Here is a 6,902-nt window from a genome sequence, read left to right on the forward strand (position 1 = left end):
ATGCACATTGAAAGGAAATTAATTAGAAGGTGGCCGGTGGGGCAGGACAGGGTAAGACGGGCCAGACACGCCCTGGAGCCAACCTCCCTCAGTCCCTCCCCAGCTGGCTGCATCTGGCGTGGGGTGGGGGGCGGGACCGTGGCTCAGAAGTTATCTGTAGAGTGAATGGGGGTCCCTCTGGGAGGTGGCGTCCCTCAGCCTGGCCTGTGGGGATCAGGCCCAAACTGGCTCTCTGACATCCCTTTAGGGGTCCTGGAGTGCGAGAGGGCACTCTGCAAAGTTGCTGTTGTACAGGGTGTGGAACGCAAATGCAGGTGTGCAGTAAACCAGATTCAGGGACGACAATGCCCCAGCAACAACATAACCCATGGCTGAAGGTGGAATCGATATATATATATATATATATATATATATATATATATATATATATATATATTAGAGGCCTGGTACATGAAATTTGTGCATCGGGGGGAGAGTCCTTCAGCCTGGCCTGCACCCTCTCACAGTCCGAGACCCCTTGGAGGATGTCCACCTGCTGGCTTAGGCCCGATCCCTTAGGTTAGACATCCCTCTCGCAGTCTGGGACCCCTCGCTCCTTACCGCCTGCCTGCAGCAGAAGCGGTGGAGGCTCCCGCCACCACTGCTGTGCTCCCCAGCCATGATCCCAGCTTGTGGCTGAGCAGAGCTCCCCCTGTTGCAGCACACTTACCACCAGGGGGCAGCTCCTACATTGAGCATCTGCTCCATGGTGGTCAGTGCACGTTATAGCAACAGGTCGTTCTGCCGTTCTGTTGATTTGCATATTAGGGTTTTATCATATAGGATATTTATGTTTGTATCCCTAAAAGATCATCTTTTTAATTTTGCAGTTTAATCTTTATATACAAGAAAGCACTTGTTGGGTCAAAGGGTATGAGCCACTTCAACTTGACTAGATAATGCCAATTTATTTTTTAAATTGTTAAGTATAAGTGTTTCAGTTACACTCCATCTTTTACAACACTTAATATTGTCAGACTTAAGTGTCTGCCAATCTGGTGACTGTGAAATGGTTTCACATTTGGGTGAATTTTACATTTCCTCTAGTAATGATGTTGAGCTTCTTACATAAGCTTTCTTGCTATCTGTGCTTCTGTGAAGTGACTCACTATGTTTTTGCCCATTTGTCTATTAGGGATTTGTATTTTTTATTGATTTTTAAAAATATACTATGGATACTAATTCTTTTTCAATTATGTGTTGCAAATCTCTTCTCACTTTGTGATTTGTCTTAATGACATATTTCAATTAACAAGTTTTACATTCAAGCATAACCAAATTTGATCATTTTTTCTTTAATGTTTTTCTTTGTGTTTTGTTTAACAAATTCTGTCCTAGAAGTTCATAAACATACTTTCCTATGTTTTTTTGCTAAAAGTGTACATTCTTTCCTTTTACATTTAACTTTTTATATCTATTTTTATTTTTTCTTGATTATGGTGTTAGGTAGGATTCTGTTCCCACATGCAGAGAAAGTTGTGGCAGAACTATTTATTGAGGTGGTCATCCTTTCCCCACTAATGTGCAATGGCAGTTCTGTCAGAACTCAAGTGTTTTATATGGATGGGTTTCTTTGTGGACTCGTAATTTTATTTCATTCATTAATTTGTCCTTCCCTCTCCTCATTCTGAATTGTCTCAGTTATTATAGCTTTATAAAGATCTCGATAACTGGCTTTTCTAATTCTGGATTGTCATGACTATTCTTGGTCTTTTGTTTTTCCATATAAACTTTCTAATCACATTGCTAAATTGCACACACACACACACACACACACACTCATACTCCTGTTAGAATTTGGTTTGGGATTTCACTGAATCTCTATTTCCATCTGACTGAAGTGGATTGTCATATAATTACAGTGCCTCTATCAATATATTTAAATATTTATGCAATTTAAAAAGGTTTTATTATATCTCCATAAAATTCTTGCAATTTATTTGATTTTATTCTTCAGTGTTTGATATTCTGATATCGTTGTGTGAGGTATTTATCCTTACATCTTCTAACAATTTGTTATTGGAATATCCTATGTAATAAATAGGAAATATGCTAATTGACCCTCACACTGTCGCAAAGATGGCAGCGCCCACAGCCAATAAGGAGGGAATATGCTAATTGACTGCCCCACCCTCATTATGGTGGTGCCCACAGCCAATAAGTAGGGAATATGCTGATTGACTGCCTTGCCCTCAAATATGGTGGCACCCATAGTCAGGAGGGAATATGCTAATTAACTTCATGTCCTTAAAGATGGCGGTGCCCACAGCCATAATATGGGGGTGCCCAGTCCCCTCAGCCCCCCAGTCACCCAGGCCCGGACTGAGGTGCAGGCAAACCTTGGATGGCAGCTTCCCAGCTGCCCAGGGCTGCCCGAGGTTCAGGTAACCAGGGCCAGCTGAGGCTTTTGCTGCCGGCAGTGGCAGCAGCAGAGGTGTGATTTGGCATCGCCTTTCCCCTGATAGCCAGGTTGCCTCCTGCTCCTGAGGGCTCCTGGACTGTGAGAGGGGGCAGGCTGGGCTGAGGGACCCCCCTCCAGTGCATGAATTTTCAGCACCGGGCCTCTAGTAATGTGGTCAGCAAACTGCAGCTCATGAGCCACATGTGTCTCTTTGACCCCTTGAGTGTGGCTCTTCCACAAAATACCACGTGCTGGCGCGCATATACAGTGCGATTGAAACTTTGTGGCCCATGTGCAGAAGTTGGTATTTTGTGGAAGAGCCACACTCAAGGGGCCAAAGAGCCGTATGTGGCTCGCGAGCCGCAGTTTGCCGACCACTGCTCTAGTATAAGTATAATTGATTTGGCTATTTTATTTCAAATTCAGCAATCTTGGTAAACTGCCTTATTCTAAATATTTATCTGTAGATTACATTGTATTTCTGTAAATGTAATCTTATTCCTTATAAATAATGAAAATTGAATTTCTTTATTTTCTACCACTCTGCTTAACTCATGTGCTGGCAAGGACTTCCTGTCAAATGTTGTATAGATTTTTTGATAGTAATTTTCATTTCATGTTATTTTATTTTAGTTTGCTGAATGTGTATCTTGATTGGGCATTTAATTTTATCACACTCCTTTTCTGCAGCTCTTTGGATGATTTTTTTACCCTTTAAATGATTAATGTGGTGAATTATCACATTTGATACCACTTGATCACACCTTTGTATCTTTCACTTTAGTCCATTGGTTGTGGCAGGCAGCGCAGTCAGTTTTGTGCAGGTGCACTCACCTTTCTGTACTTCTTACCACTCACCCTCTGCCCAGGGGCTTCTCTGATGCTGTGGCGTAGAAAGCCTGGGGTATGTGCTTAAAGGTTATGCACAAACTGGAAACAAGGAGTTAATTCCCTGTGGGGCAACTCAAGCCAATCAAAAACATTTTCATCCTCTCTGCTTGGAATCCTTATGCATGGATGGAGGATGGGGTGGGGTGCGGACTCAGGTTAAGACAGTTACATTATCTACTTTATATTTCAGGATAAGCCAAGCTTGGTCATGGTGGCTAATGTTTTGTGCAGTGGATTTGACTTATTGGTAATTTGCTTATTATTTTGCATCAGTTCCATGAGACATATTGCCTTAAAAACTCCCTTATCTTTGTAAGGTTCTATTATAATCACTGTGCTAGCCTCGGGGAAATGAGCTTCGGGGTGTTCCCTTTTTTTTTTTCTCCACTCTGGAATAGTTTTTGTAAAATTGAAATTATTGATTGATTGCTTGATTGATTGCTAAATCTCATGAATGTAATCACCTGTGTAAGAAATAAGGCGAGCCCCCAAATTCAAGGGTCTTGGTAGAACACAAATCATACTTGGGAGCCAGGCAGCAAGGCAAATACCTTTATTTCTGCAGAAAGGTGCACAGCACATGGTCTGGGAGTAGAACACACTGAGCAGGTATGCTAGGCTTTTTAATCCTGATGCAGTGACCTGTTCTTCACTCTTGACTGGAGCCAGGCTCACAGTCATTTGTGATTGGCTAATTTAAAGGAAAGGATGGGCCTTTGCCATTTCAAGATGGTGGGCCCAGGGGAGCTGCCAGTCATGTGGCCAAAATGGCTGCTGCCAAGTCACGGGAGCCACAATGGCGGCTGCATAAACTGTTCTTTGACAGAAAAGATGAATTGTTTATTCTAATACCTGGTCCTGAAGTTTTCCTTGTGAGAGCATTTTAAACTACTGATTACATTCCTTTAATATTTGATTATTATCTTTATTCCTGAGACACTTTTATTAAATTCCTTTATCTCAATTTTTGAATTTATGAGGATAAGGTTACTTCTCATACCCTATTTCTACCTTTTCTTTCCAAATATTACTTGTTTGTGACTTTCTATTTTCCTCCTCCCCCCGCCACCTTTTTTGCCATTTTAAGTTTTTATTTTTATTTATTTATGTTTGCTCAATTTGTCTTCAAAACCATTTTGCTTTATTTTTCTTATTCTAAGTTTGCTTTCTAGTTCATTTCTGCTCTTATATTTTTTGTCTTATATTTTATTTAGCATTATATTTTTGTTTTTCTCATTACTTCAACTGCATGTTCAGACCATTAATTTTGAGCCTTTATTCATTTCTTTTCTTAAAAAATATATATTTTTATTGATTTCAGAGAGGAAGAGAAACACAGAAACATCAATGATGAGAATCATGGATTGGCTGCCTCCTGCATGCCCCCTACTGGGGATCAAGCCCACAACTCAGGCCAGGCAAGTGCCCTTGACTGGAATCGAACCTGGGACCCTGCAGTCCACAGGCTGATGCTCTATCCACTGAGCCAAACCAGCCTGGGCAATTCATTTCTAATCTAATCATTTAAGAGAATAAATTTCCTTTTAAGTATTGCTTTAGATGTAGTTAGTATTGCTCCCTGTATTCCTCTCTATCCACACTACTTTCTGCTCAGGCTTTCTTAGAGTAGTAGGACTTCTTACCTGGTTGCTCATATGTAGGGTTTCAACAGAGTGAAGTGAAAACTTCCAGTCCTCCTAAAGATGAGGTCTGGAATCGACATGGCATTCCTTCCACCCTCCTCTATTGGCTGGCCAAAGCAATCTCAGAACATCCCAGATTTAAGAGGAGGAGAAGATACACCCCATGTCACAATGGAAGGAGTGTCAAAGAATTAGAAGCCAAGTTTAACATGGTACAAGTTGTGTCCCTGAAATTTTAATGTATGGTATTTCATTATTGTTTGATATAACACATTTTCTAATTTTAACTATGATTTTTTTCTTTGACCTAAGAGTTGCTTAGAAGTGTGAGTCTTCATTTCTTAATAAACATGGGTATTTTCTAATATTTTCATGCCACTAATTTATAGTTCAACAGTGTTATTGTCAGCAAAATTGCTGTATATGATGCTGATATGTATTATGTTTATTAAAACAGTTTTACTTAGAATATAAAATTTTTTCTTAAGTGTGTCTTACATAATTGGTAATGTGCAGTGTTCTACCATGTACCCATTACATCAGATATGCTAATTGGATTATTTAAATATTCTATACCCTTACTGAGTTCTTTGCCTTTTTACTTTTCCAAATAATAAGAGGTTACTTAAAAATCTCCAGTTATAACTGTGGATTTCAAATTTTCTCTTGTTTCTCAGTTTTTGCTTTATATAATTTGAGGCCATGTTTCCTGTACATACATATTTAGAATTATTATATCTTCTTGATGAAATGGCCTTTTGTCATTATGTAGTTGCCCTCTATCATTTTATCAAAAAGTATATTTTATTTGACATTAATATAGGTAAACTATTTTATTGAGATTTATAGTACTTGTTGAACTTGTAGATTATTGTATTTTAATTCTGAAAAATTATTCACCATTTAAATCTTCTAGTATTACCTCTGCCCCTTTCTTTCTCTCCCTTTTAGAATTCTAACTATGTGAGTGGTGAAACTTTTCACTTCATATTTCAGATCTCTTAAGCCCTTTTTGAGTATTTTAATATATTTTTTATTGATTTCAGAGAGGAAGGGAGGAGGAGAAAGAAACAGAAACATTAATGATGACAATCACTGATCAGCTGCCTCCTGCACACCCCACACTGGGGATTAAGCCCGCAACCTGGACATGTGCCCTTGACCGGGAATCAAACCCTGGCCCTCCTGGTTTATAGGTCAACAATCACTTAGCCACACCAGCCGGGTCTTTTTGTGTGTTTTACATCTCTGTGTGTCTCCATGAGGTGTATCAATGATTTCTTTAGGTCTGTCTTCCAGTTTTTTATGTTATTAGCCATATTTAATGATTTTACCTCAAATTAAAAATTTAAAAATTATTAAAGTATAAATTAAATATTCTGAAATTCTACTTATACTTTTAGATATGCTTGCCATGACTTATATTTTCAAACTTCACACTTATTTTTTGAACATTAAACACAATTATTTAATATGTCTTATAGTTCTAATTCCTGAAGTCTTGATGGGTTAATAGTCTTTATTTCTGTTGATTCTCAGTCATGGTACTCTTTCTTTTTTTAAATTTTTATCCTCACCCGAGGATACTTTTCCATTGATTTTTTAAAAGAGAGTGGAAGAGAGAGGGAAAGACAGAAACATAGATGTGAGAGAAACACATTGATTGGTTGCCTCCTGCATGTGCCCCAACCAGGGCCCGGGCTGGGGAGGATCCTGCAACCGAGGTATGTGCCCTTGACCAGAATTGAATCTGGGACCCTTTGGTGCTCTATCCTCTGAGCAAAACTGGCTAGGGCTCTTTCTTTCTTTCTTTCTTTCTTTCTTTCTTTCTTTCTTTCTTTCTTTCTTTCTTTCTTCCTCTCTTCCTCTCTTCCTCTCTTCCTCTCTTCCTCTCTTCCTCTCTTCCTCTCTTCCTCTCTTCCTCTCTT

The sequence above is a fragment of the Myotis daubentonii genome, chromosome X, assembly GCF_963259705.1.
Source record: "Myotis daubentonii chromosome X, mMyoDau2.1, whole genome shotgun sequence".
NCBI lineage: Eukaryota > Metazoa > Chordata > Mammalia > Chiroptera > Vespertilionidae > Myotis > Myotis daubentonii.